The 13,789-nt window shown below is 36.8% G+C and overlaps 1 protein-coding gene across 12 annotated transcripts in view; it reads left to right on the forward strand.

The window, feature by feature from the left end:
- CFAP47 (cilia and flagella associated protein 47) overlaps nucleotides 1-13,789 on the forward strand; it is a 262,430-nt gene that overhangs the window by 161,288 nt on the left and 87,353 nt on the right. Inside the window, exon 52 of one of the 12 annotated variants that reach the window (XR_015284086.1) lies at nucleotides 10,315-10,397. The exons of the other annotated variants lie outside the window; for them this stretch is intronic. The gene's annotated coding sequence lies outside the window, so the exon portion shown is untranslated. The remainder of the gene's footprint in view (nucleotides 1-10,314; nucleotides 10,398-13,789) is intronic. 12 annotated transcript variants of the gene reach the window in all.

Consider the following 13,789-nt stretch of genomic DNA (forward strand, 5'->3'; position numbering starts at 1 on the left):
AATTCAATACTTATTAAGATCTCATTTAAGCTCAGTGATATGAACTAAAATAAATGCTTGAATAAAAGTATCTTCTTTATCCTGTTGGAAAAATTACACTTTTATTCTGCTGACATCTGCTTTTAATTTTGGATCTTAAATAAGCCTGAATTCTAAAAAAACTCCAGTTTATCTGTATCTAGCCACAACGGAATATGGCTCTTCTGGTACTTTGCTTCTTCATGCATGCCAAATTATTATTGTCATTTAAATTTCTTTAATCATTGGGATGTATTTAATCATGTTTTTATTACTGGATGAATACATACTGTCATTCTCAAAAAAATTATATTAGTCATACTAGAAGAACAATTGCATCATATTAAATAAGTATGTTTAAGTCACTTAACCATGTAAAGATAAATAACTTTTTAGTATGTTTGCTTAATAAATAGTGGTTTTGTTTCCCACTGATTTGTAATTTTGTTTGTCTTTGAATTATCATTTGTAAGGTGTTTGTTTTCAGAGCTAATATTTTTCCTAACTTCTGTAAATGGATTTTTGCTTTATCATCTAGACAGCCTCCTTTCGTCATGCATTACAATAACAGGTAGCAGCTTATATGAGTAGAGATAACTGGTATGGAACATTTTTGCAATTAAAAATATGTGATGGAAGTGCTAGGGGAGTACCTCTTCTAGTCACAGATGCTGGAAAAGAAGAAGAGTCTCTTCAGTTCATTTTACATGTGTTCAGATGGGGGAAAAAAAATCCAAACCAGTAAGCACTTCTGAAAATATTTAAATATCATTGCTCATGTATGACTTCAGATTTGCTCTTCTTTCCTTGAAGCTCAGTGTCCTGACTGTGAACTTCTGTAGGGAAGAGAAACAGAAAATGATGTTGACAAAGCCTTGGTGTTGGATGAATATGCTGGGAGGTGTCTGGTGCTAGTGAGAAATGTAAAAGCTGGACTAAAAGAGTTTGTGATTTGAGACCTTGAAAGGAGTAGTGTAGGTTTTTGTCCCACAGGATCATGCATTACCTTGTGTCATTTTCTGATCTGAAAATTCTCTGAAGTGGCAAAAGAGAAAGATAGATTTGAAGTACACTATTGACTCCTATTGTATGAGAAATTCTCAAGGTGCATTTGAACTCTTCCTATAAATTTTAATCAAATTCAATGTGAAAACTTGAAAGAAACCCCACATTAAAGTACAAAATACTTCTACGATGTTCAGGGCACTGAAATTATTGACCTTAAAATTTGGATAATTCCTTTAAAGGAAGATGAAGGAGGTAAGGAAGTAGCTATGCCTCTTCTTCAGATCTCTATGGAAAATGTAATTTTTTATTGATGAATTTGGAAGATGACATGAATATTTTTCAACTAACAAATAATAACATGTGGTTACTAATATGGAGTTGTGATTTCTGAATTTACTGGTTATATGCCAAGCACTTAATTTTGGAGTGTGAGAGCTTTCTGTCTCTAATGTAAGGGAATGGGATTATCCTAGCTGATGTCTCAGTAGAGCTGTCAGTGTGACACCAGGAAAGAGAACCAGTGCAGTCCTTGACTGCTGAAGAATGGTCAGACATGAACAGAAAGCAAATAATGCTGGTGGTACCGTTATTAGAATGTGCACACATCTGGTTCTTGAAGGTTAAAAATGAGTTTGAAGTACTGGAAGAAAATCAAAGAAATCTTCTAGAAGCATGGGGGACTGGAAGAGCAAGCCTTGTCTGATGAATGTTAAATAGCTTTATCAACTTAGATTGCCAAAGAAAAAATGGAGAAGAAATGTGATTACTTGCTAAAGAATATTTAGTGATGATATCTCAGTTCTGCTGACTAACATGCATCAAGAGTTAACAGCCAAAAATTTACATCTGAGAATTATTTAATCTTGTGTGGAATGTCCCAGTAATGAGAAAAATAAAATACTGGAAGATCTTACTGATGAAAACTGTAGACAGAGTTTTGTGAAGGTGAGAACTTGAAATTGCTTCAAAAGCTGATAAATATTTTAAAAGCATAGACACCTGGTACATCTGCTACATCAGTGAGTCAGGTTTAATGAATCCATTGATCTCTTTTTGACCTTAGAGTCTTCTTGCTTCCTGGCCTGTGGAACAAAGAGGATTAGCAACATTTAACATTTAATAGTGGACAGTGTGGGATCATCCTGGCACATGTCCTGTTATAGATGATGAGTATATTTGCTTGCAGATTTCAGATTTGTGTTTGAGGTTTGGCTTCAGGTTGACTCAGCCTTTTGTACTTCATACATGGGCATCTGAAATGGAGTGGCAGCTCCCACCACATGGAAAGGGGAGGTGAGGGGTGTCAGGATTCAGGCTGAGTTTCTGACTCTGGGCAGATTCTGACTCTGATGGATGGCCTGAGGCACTGGCCATCCCTTGATGCTGCTCCTCTTTTGAAGAGGAAGTGTGGAGAATTCTGAGGGAACAAGTTCTGACTGGCAGCACCATAGAGTTGTCTGTAACTCACATCTTGGTGTCAGAATAGAGTTGCTCTCTTCTGTTTTCAGTGCGTGAAATCAGCTAAAAAGAAATAGCAGAGTTAGGTCTGTACTGCCACCATCCCAAACTCATGCATTGTATTGCCATCCTCATTTAATTTGCTCAGAATTTTCTATGCTAAGTATTATTGCATGTGCTTTCAGCTATCTTTTGCATAATGCTTAATTCCGATTAGGTCAGCAATCTTGAACTGGAACAACACAGGATTTTCCAGTTACATTTACCTTTAGTTTGCTTTGTTACTTCCATGTCTTAACATCCTTAAGGTGAAAAATTTCAATATCAAAGTGTTTCTGCAGATATATATCTGAAAGACTTAGCATCAACTTGGTTTAACTCAAGCTTTTATTAAAATATTTTAAATTTGCATTTCTATTGTTGAGACCCATCTCGCTACATATCATTTCTGGATGTATTTTTTTCTCTCAACGTAAAATTCAAAGCGGAGATTGATTAGTGAAATTAATCAAACCCAGTTTTATGCTGCCCAAATTTTGTTAAAATTCTTTTGACCTGTTATAGCTGAAATCATTTAAGCTTGTACTTTGCTATTAACCAAATTATGATTAAGGTATTTATGGAAATAAAAATATAGAATAAGTCAATACTGAAAGCCATAAGCCATATTGAAAAAGTCTTAATTTTAAGCTCTACTCTAATTTCAATTATTTTAATGACTATACATCAGTAAAAGAAATACCCTTGTGTAAATAGAAGTTATCTAACTGGAAATTTAGTCAGATCCTGTTGTAGTCCTCACTCTTGAGCAGACAGTCTGGGTTTGTGGTTGGGCACTGGAACAGGCTCCCCAGGGCAGTGCTCACAGCAGCAGCCTGACAGAGCTCTCAGGCACATGGGGTGACTCTTGGGGTGTCCTGAGCCAGGAGCTGAACTCCATGTTCCTCATGGTCCCTTCCAACTCAGCATCTCCTATGATTCTCTGAAATGGATTTCAGTGAAGACCTAAGAATTGACCCATAAATTAAAGGAAGTAAAGGAAATAGCTGTTTTAATTTAAAATATAATATTTTATTCCTAATTTTTACACACACCGTATTTCCCCCAATTTGAGGCACACATGTCTCTAAATTGAATTAGATTTAATTTTTTTGGTCCATGTGGTCAATAGAATGCCCACCACAAATAATTTTGTATGATACAATGCTTTATAGGTCAATAGAGTGTTTGAATAAGAAAAATAATGTAATCTCATTTTCTATATGTGTGTTCTTTACTTCCTATGAAGAAAATTATAGTAAAAAAGGAAAAATTGCCACAAACTTGGCTCTTAACACTACTAGTGTTTAATATTGTTATGTTTAGAGGTTTTGGGACAAAAAAGCAGTTTCACATCCTACTTTTTCTCCCTGGTCATTAGTACTCATGGTATCTTCTGTGTTGGATAAATGTTTGGTGCCATTACGTTGCAAACAGCAAAATAAAATATTGATTTTAACTTTTTTTGTAATAATTTCACGTGCTTCTATTTCCAATTAAGGAATGGCTGACAGACTGTTTTTTCAATGTTCATTTAAACTTCTTTCCCATTTTCCTCTCCAGGTTTTTGGGGTTTGTGTTTTTGTTTTGTTTTTGTTTTTGTGGTGTTTTGGTTTATTTGGTGGTGGAGGCTTGTATTTTTGGGCTAAAGGTGGGAAGGCTGGGTGTTTTCATGTTTGGCTGTTTTTTTTTCCAACTTGGGCAGATTGGTACATGATTTCTGATTTTCAATTAAAATGAATGATTTTTAAAAGCCTGTAGCCTGCTGACCTGGATATTTTTTCTAATCCAAGCCCTGAATGCTCTGGAATCCAGCGCTCAGCCATTGCAGAATAAGAATAACCCTACTGAAATAGAGGGAGAGTATCCAGCTGCAAGGAAAATTTACAACTTTTCTAAGTTCTGTGTATATTAAGAGAAAATAGATAATTAATAGAAGCCTGGAAAGGTTGTAAGGATGCATTCCAGCTGTGAAGGATTGCTAAAGCTTTGTAAACAGGGGAACCCTTACAAGTGTGGCAGGGATAAACCTGTATTTCAGAGAAGGGATATTATCTAGTGTTGGTAATAGTGAAATAACCCAGTCAGGCCCAGTGCTGCTTATAATGAACACCTCCAAATTGCCTTACAACTTCATCAGTCACTGCCCAGATTTAAACTCCTTTTATGTCAGCTGTTATAATGAAAGAAACCAATCTAAATTCTAAGAATATATGCCTTTTTTCAGTGTCCTCTGTCTTTCAGTCCACCTAGAGAAGCAGTTTGGGCAGGTGGAAGTGCTGCCTGTAGAGAGCATTTCCCCACAGTCATTAGATATCTCATCAATTGTGCTACATGTAGAAATAGTTTCATAGCACTGTCCTGGAATTAATTCCAATAAAGAAATTTCAGATTTGTGAGGTATCATTTTTTTTCTATCATTTTAGAAAATCATTCTGTTTTGAACAGCATAATGTAAGGGAGAGTGCTGTTGGAGATTTGTGAGCTTTGGCTTTCCTTCCACTGATGCAAATTTCAGGTTGCGTTTCACCCTGACAAAGATCATCAACTCTATTAAAAGAGATCAGCTGAAAAGTAGTTCAGGGAAAAAGGGAGAAAGTATGCTCTGTGATCACAGTCTGCTCAGGAATTTATTCATTTTTCTCTTATGAAAGTATTAGCATATTTTTATTTAATTTTGTCTTGTCTAGACCAGCCTGTGGCAGTCTAATAAATCACAAAAGCAAAAGAAGAAACTTCTAAGAGTGGGGGTGGTATAGGATGCAGAAGAGTATTTTCAAATGTGTATTTTACTTAAAAAAAAATTTGAAGTATATTTGAATAGTTCTATGGATTTTACTCTGTTAGTGACATCTAGATAGCACAGGTTAGATCAGACTGTTCTTCATTAGTAGCTGACAGCTTTTTAAATTCATTATAAATTCTAAGAATTGCCTGCAGAAACCTCATCAAGTTCAAAAGGCCAGGAGCAAGGTCCTGCACCTGGCTCAGGGCAATCCCAAGCACAAATATGGGCTGGGCAGGTCTTGGATTGAGAGCAGCTCTGAGGAGAAGGGCTTGGGGGTGTTGGTGCCTGAGACCCAGCTGTGGCCCACAAAGCCAAACATGTCCTGGGCTCCATCAGCAGCAGGGTGGGCAGCAGGTCAGGAAGGGGATTTTGCCCCTCTGCTCTGGTGAGGCCCTACCTGCAGTGCTGAGTCCAAAATAAGAGGAATATGGATGTGTTGGAGAGAGTCCACAGGAGGCCATGAAGATGGTGCAAGGCCTGGAGCACCTCCCCTGTGAGGACAGAGAGAGTTGGGGCTCGAGCAACATTTCAATACCTAAAGGGAGATACAGGAGAGCTGGAGAGGGACTTTTGACAAGGGCATGTAGTGGTTAGTCAATTACTGTAATGACTGTAAACTGTAGGTTTAGATGAGATGTAAGGAAAAGATTCTTTACTGTGAGGGTGCTGAGTCCCTGGCACAGGTTGTCCAGAGCAGTTGTGGCTGCCCCATCCCTGGAAGTGTCCAAGTCCAGTCTGGATGGGGTTTTGAGCAACCTGGTCTGGTGGAAGGTGTGATTGATGGCAGGGTTGTTGGATTGAGATAATATTTTATGGTCTATCCAACCCAAATCATTCTGTGATACTCCTCCAACTCTTCTCATACAGAAATAATTTTGCCTTCTAGTGGATTTGTAAGTTGTAGATCAGAACTATCAGCCTTGTCAATGCTGTGATGTACTTCTCGTAGATTTATTGGCTCAATGAATAGTTCAAAAGCCTTGGCAGACCTTTAGAACCTGGGAATCACACTTTGGGGTCTGCAGAAGTAGAACCCTGGGATTCTATTCAGGGTAGCATAGAATTCTACCTATGAGAGTTAGCATTCTGTTTTAAATCAATTTTACAGAGAGGTTTTACAGAGAGGCACAACAGTAGGAAATCTCAGAAAATATGTGCTAATTTTCCCCAGGCCATGCCTCTTTCCAGCACCTTTCCTGCTTCTGTTTAATTACTTGAAGAGAACACACAAGAAAATATACATTGGTGTTAACTCTGAGTACACAGAAATTGTGTGGTTTTAGGCTGTCTCTCCTGATTGCCCCCACTTACTGCTCCTTCCATCTATATCACGCAGCAGTGTGGAGGAAATCCATCTGTTTTGGGTGTAATTTAACTGGAGAATACCTTCCACGTGTTCATCTAATGTTCTTCAACCACTGATGGATGTTGAACTTCATGGGAGTGAAACAGAACCCCTCATATGCAAAACATTGATGGGCATTATGTGGTGTGGAGGCCAAGTCTTCACACTGCTTTGTTCTATGTCTCCTGTGTCTCACTGCCAGCTGATATGGACAGATCACAGCACCCAAATCTTTGTAACCCACCCTGTCAAAAAACACTGCATGGTGTTTGTTTTAGCAGGAATTATTTTTTGTGGTAACTGCATTGTGTCAGTTCACAGGTATAATGCAGAGATCTTGTTACAAGTAGCACTAGTGTTAGAGCAGAACCAATTTAGAATCTAAATTGTGTGTCAGTGTCTCCCTTATTAAGTTTTTCATTATTTATTTAAAAGTAAAAAGCTTAGAATTAAGAATGTTTTGTAATTATGTAACTTGGCCATTGAAGACAGTGACACACTCTTTTCATAGCTGTGGTACATTCATTTTTCATAAATCCTAAGCAAAACTGTAGTCTGAATATTGTTATATATGGCTGATACTTGTATCATGTTGTCAGAAATTGAGTAACCTGAAGTTATGAATCATGTCCCAAGATTTTTTAATTTCTATCATATGCTTTCGTGACAATTGGTAGTATAAAAAGTAAAAGAACCATGGCAACATGGTTGGTGGGAAGAAAAACAAATTTGAGAAGGTAGTAATTACTAATTACTCTAACTAAAAGCAGTTTGGCAAATAATTCAGACCAGAGCATATTTGTATAGCTCATTAAATATATATATATATATATAGAAAGGAAAATTATTAGAAGCATAAAAATGTGAGTGATTTTTTTGACAAATATTTAGCAGCTGCCAACCTCCTTCTCTTGTCCCTATAGATGAATAATCAGTTCTTTGATATAAGAGCAGGGAGCTAATGTGGATCACAAAATGACATCTGAGCTGTCACTAACTGCCATGGAACAAAAATGTGAGGTTAGATCTAAACCAAGTAATTAGAGGGGATGTTTCATTTGGAGAAGTGGTCGTATCTATGAAAAATTTACGTGAAGAAACAGAATGGCCCTGAATACTGAAACTACCAATTCCCTTAGTCCATAACTGCTGTTGCTCCCCTGGGGCCCAGCAATCAAAACAAGAGGGTTTTTTTCTCAACCATTAAACACAACAAGTCCATGGAAAAAGTTCTTTTTAAGAAAAATTTGCTCACTGATGGCCTGGACTACAGATTGAGCTACATAGTAAAGTAACATTATTGAAAGGAAAATGTAATGTTTGAACTCTGCTCCCTGTCATTCTATCAATGCTAGGAACTTATGCTAGATTTTTGGTTCAAGACAAAACATGGTTGTATGTAGACTTTTAGAGTTGTGTGGGGCTTTTTTATGTTTCTGTTTGTGTTTTCTTTTTGATGGTTTTTGTTTTTAATAAATAACAGTGAGAGGAACATGAAAGAGAACACTGAGAAATTCTCTAAAGGATGTAAAGTCTAAATTTTCCAACTATGTTTGGAGGCTTTTAAAAGTGACCTGCTGTGAATTTTTCTGCAGAAGTCCAACCTTTAAATCTGCCCTGCTATTTTTCAGAGCTGCCAAGAAAACTGGTGCTACTGCACTGTTTTCCCCCTCAGTGATTATTGTGACTTGGTGAGAAATCTCTGTTTTCCTTGTGTAAAATGAAGGAATAGGAAGAAGGGATCTTTATTATTCATTCAATTCCTATGAAGGTTGTTCATCTGTATAACAGAAAACTCTATCTTTAGGATTGTTTTGGCAGGGGTACTACTGCTTCCACAAAATGTATGAATATCCCTGCTTTTACAAAATAGCATTGCTGTATTCCCATGATCAAAATACTAATTAAAAATTCTGGAGTGAAATTAAAATAAAATTTTATAATATCAAATATTATTTATTAATATAAAATAATATTTTATCAAATATTTTTTTTCTGCATCTCTAGAACAGTGGTTAAAGCAGCTAGTTGTTGTTTTCTTCTGGATTTCTATAGGCAGTATGCACAGCTTCTGAAACAGCCAGTGATAATTAAGTTAGATCATTACAATGAGCAACAAGTTAGTCCACACATACAAATACTCCTAACATCTGAATCAGGAACTTCAAGTGAGTAGATAATGCTAGTTGAGTAAGGATTTTATTTGAAAACAGGTGCTGTGTTGAAGTTTGAAAAATGCCATTAAGTCATAAATTACTTGGTTTAAATTATACACTTTTACTGGTTGCTTTTATTTAGGCTACAGCCCTGCCTATTTTAGATGGTTTTCCCTATTGTAAAAATAACCGAGATTATTCCTCTTCTGTTTAAGTCAGAATAAGAAGTGACTCTGTAAATGTGACAATCTCTGACACTTGCTTAAGTCATCACCCTCAGTAGGAGGGAGGCCCCAGTGTCTGTTACTGTCTGAAGACTTTTCTCCAACCTTCTAAAAATCAATTTCCTGCTTGATTTGAATTTCTGGTGTAAAGGTTGATGAAAATAATTCTAACTGAAATCTTAGAAGACTAAAGAAAAGCTAAAGTCTCAATGATCATGAGGACAACCTTAGTTGAATCTGCAGACCTATTTGTATAAAAATAACTAACCTGAAGGCCATAAAATTGATTCCCTTCAGCAAATATTTCTAGTGAACAAATTCCAGCTAAAGCTGTTGGAGAGAAAAGAAAAATTAACACTACTCATTTCACATGGAAGCAGGTAGTGAATATTAACTCAGTAATCATTTATATATATCTCTGGTATTTAGAAAGGATAATTTACAAAGAATTTTGACAGTTCAAAGGAACCATCTGCAAAAGCAGGAAGTTTTAAGTCTAATTAAACTTGATTTAATGTTAATTATTCATTAATTAAATAATATTTTCTGTTATTATGAGTTGTTTGTACATTGCAACATGTTTTAGTTCTAAGTGCAGAGAAAAAAACATATTTTTTAATTTTATCCATTGATAATTATTAATTTCTTCAACCATTGAAAACATTGTAACAATTTACAACTAAAACTTTTGTTACTGCATTTTACTTTGGTGTTTACTTTTATTTCCTAATTTGTAACAGTATTACAGTGATGTATGTAACTTTGGCTGATAAATTCCGGTCCATTATCTCAAATTGTTTAGTAAAATGAACTGCAGTAGTTACTTTGCCTTGCAAATATTCTAATGAATTTGTTCAGGTTGAATGTAGAGGTCAAGAAGGAAGGTGATTCCTAAATTTTGATGTAAAGTGTCTAAAAGGCTGTTAGTTATTGCTTTGAGCATTTACTCATTAGCAGCTGTCTATTTCATGGAGAAAATTCTAAGTGTATATCACCAGTTCATTGTGTCAAGAGATTTTTTTAATCCATCCATATACTTGAAAAGTAGTATTTTCTGTCTTGAGAGGAAATATCTAATATGTGAGCTCCCAGCAGGATCTGTACTGCAGGAGATAAGCTGGAGGGGAAGGTCTGTTTTGAACAGTGCATTATTAGTTTCTGCTTTAATAAAACCAAAGCCTTCAAGGGATTGAGTTTGGTTTCCACATAAATGTGGAGACAGTAGTTTTGTCTATTTTCTGCCAAATGTGTCTTTTTTTTTTTTTTCCTCTCTCTCAGGTCCTTTAGAAGCACATGAGTACTCCAAAGTTGGTAGTGTATCTCTGAAACATTGCCCACCCACACTTCCTTCCACAAGACTTGTTCTTGTGAGTTGAAATTTGTATTGCTGTTTGTAAAGGCTCCCAGAACACTCACACACTGCTTCTGAGCCCTTTGTGGTGCTTTTGAAAGGTCACTGGCACAGTGTTGCTGTTTACATGCAGATCTGAGTGGGTGCAGGGTATTCCCATTACTGGTTCCAACCTTCAAATCTTCTTGGTTTTGGCAGTCTAGAAAAATGAATGCAGCAGATCTGTTCTGTGTGAGCCCTACACAGCAGAATGTGACTGCAGCATGAACATAACAATTGAAAAGCACTTCATTGATACTTACCCAGGTTTTGAACTTGAAACCTCAGGAGATAGCTTTTACTGTATAAAAGTTAAAGGATGGAATAATGGCTCATGTCCAAATATTTGGATATGCCAAAAAAGGGTATATTTCAGGTGATTGTAGTAGCAATTCTTCCCCTCACAAGGTGATCTGTCTGGTGGACAAAACTCACCAGACAGAAATGTGGAGAAATCAGTATTTAAAGAGATTTATACTCTCACACCATGATCCAGGGATTCATGATTACCTCATAAACACTTTCTTCAATGTCCTCCCCGTACAGACAGAGAGGCTTCTTTCTGACTGACAGCAGAAACAGTCAGACTGCACAGACCCATGGAAATGCAAGTGTGGACCCTGGTTCAGACTGCTCTAATTTTTGCTTTTTAAGAGGTTCTAGTAGCAGATACCATCAATAAAAAAGATATAGATGTTAATATTATTAATAAACATTGTGACATAGTGAGCTTGCATTACTTTTGTAGAGTAACTGCTAAGGGAATGTGTGGGACAGACTGCAGATGCCTCTGGCATGTCACACATAGAAGTCAATATTTATAATGCAGCATTTATTGTTTTGTGTCAGACAGTAATCTGTGAGCAAACCTCAAGGGCTTAAAAGTTAACTTTTCTTGGAGCAGCAACTAGCAGTGAGTCTGCTTCCAAAATTTATCTGATCTTAGGAGTCATAGTAAAGAACAGAATGAGAAAACTCTTATAGAGATTGTTCCTTTTGATTTATATATAATTCTATTTTTAGACAAAAAAATGTGAACATTTAAGAAGCTCTGTTCATTTTTAACACTGTCTGGATCATGATACTGCAGAAATATGCCAAAAATAAAAGTTGGACTTAAAAAAACCCCAAGTGTCTGGAATCTAGGAGAGAAGAATTTAATCAGAGGAATTTTACTCCTAGAAAATTCAGGAGAAAAAATTTTCTCAGCAGAAATCCTGACAATTTCAGCTTTCTATTAGAATTATCTCTACTTCTACATGTTTTGCCCCAGTGGTAGTTATGGTATCAGTCTTTCAAATTGTGAGGAAATATTTCCTTAAAAATCCATTTTTAGATCTACAGAATGAGAGAGTCACAGTATGTGCAAGACCTAGACAGTCAAATTAATTAGCATTTTACCTCCGCTGATTGAATAACTTGATGGTAGGTGGTGTAGCTGAGATGTAAATTACCTCATTCATATGGTCATAAAAATTCAATAAAATGAGATATTATTGGAGTTGGTTACTGCTTTTAAGGTAAAGAAGTACTTTTAGTTAGCTCATACCAGCATGATCTGTGGGTAGAGGCACATAGTAGAATATTTGCTTCCACATTTAGCAGGAGTCTTTAAAGTTGGTGAAAATAGTGCAATAATTAGTCCTGCTGCTGTTCTAACTTTGGGTTCTGATAGGTGGTTGTAAGTGTATTTTTACCAAGTATTTCTAAAAATCTTTGGAGCACTGGAACCTGGGCAGTGCTGGTCATTGCCTTTTCCTGGTCAGTTCTGAGTGAGCTGATATTCAGCATTTCACTGATACAGACTTTGTCAGCATTGTAGTTGCATGTCAGATGGAGATTTCTAACCTCATCACATCAAATTTTCAATCCAGGACAGTTGGATCTAAACATTAATCCAGTATTAAACTAATAGGTGGATTAAATTAGGTTAGAGTAAATTCCTGGATGTAATTCTGTGGTTTCAGTTACTCCCTTGTTTATAAATATGCAGAAATCATCAGCACTCACCAAGCCTTCCAAAGTATGTTCTAGTCTATTGGATTTGTGAATTTATGGCATTATTGTGACTTTATGTAGCACTTGGAAACAAATCAGTGAGACCAGCAGAAAATAATTAGAGCTACGTGTTGTAGCATTCTATGGGCAGATGCAATTAATTCAGGAACTAAGCCTTGAAGTGCTGTACACATTCAGAGTCCAAGGATAAAAGTGCACTTCTGTGGTAAATAAGGGAATGACACAGATTTACTTAAACATTTAACCTGCATTACATTCAAAAAGATCTCTGAGAGTAAGATCAGAGAGAAATGACTGAAAAAGACAGGTTTTGCAAACTGTCTACCTGATATGTCAGAAGCTATTTGGACACTGAAAGTATCCTAAATTTTGCATCTCCTTAATTTCCCTGAAAGGAAGGGTCACAAATCTGATTGTTGCTATTTTGAGGCTGATTTTGGGCAGGTATCTCAGTGTGATGACATGCTTGCAGAAGAGTTTGCATATTACAACTCCATGAGACATAACTGAGTTTGAAAATGCAGTGGTCACTGATACCTCTCTTGACTTCATTATCTAAGAACAGTACATTTCTGTATACTGTAACATTGGAAATGTTGCACTTTCTAGTGCTTTTTATTGAGTGATACTGACCTTAAGTATTTTGTTCTGGTGCTGTGGATATGACAGTCTCTGAAGGAGAAAGGAGAATCTGAAAAAAAGAGAAATGTCAGTTTTTGAGAGATGCAGCCTGGATTTACATCACCCAAAATAGTCCTATCTCCCAAGGAGTGTAAATATCAAACTGTTTTCCATCATTGGCACCTCATATATTGTCTGCATGCATCTGCACAGCAAAGTGACCCATAAAAATGATGAATAGGAGCTGTATTGAAATCTGTCACTTGCTGAGTCATGCTTTCCAAAAACGTTGATGACAAAGTAGGTGTAAATGATTTTCCTGTAAAATCCTCTGAAGATTAATTTGGTCCTTTGTTACATTAATTCAGTGTCAGATATCAGAAGCAGCCCATCTTTCTGCAGTCCAGAAAGCCAAATGTGTCCTTGGCGGCATCAACAGCAGTGTGGGCAGCAGGTGAGGGAGGGCATTCTGTTCCTCTGCTCTGCTTTGGTGACCCCACCTGCAGGGCTGCATCCAGCCCTGGGGTCCCAGCACAGGAAGGACATCGACCTCTGGGAAAAAGTCCATAGGTGTCCACCAGGATGATTAGAGGGAGCATCTCTCCTATGAGGAAAGGCTGAGGGAATTGCAATTGTGAAGAGAAGGGAGAGAGAAGAGAGAAGAGAGAAGAGAGAAGAGAGAAGAGAGAAGAGAGAAGAGAGAAGAGAGAAGAGAGAAGGGAG

The sequence above is a fragment of the Cyanistes caeruleus genome, chromosome 3 (assembly GCF_971803275.1).
Source record: "Cyanistes caeruleus chromosome 3, bCyaCae1.hap1.1, whole genome shotgun sequence".
NCBI classification, from domain to species: domain Eukaryota; kingdom Metazoa; phylum Chordata; class Aves; order Passeriformes; family Paridae; genus Cyanistes; species Cyanistes caeruleus.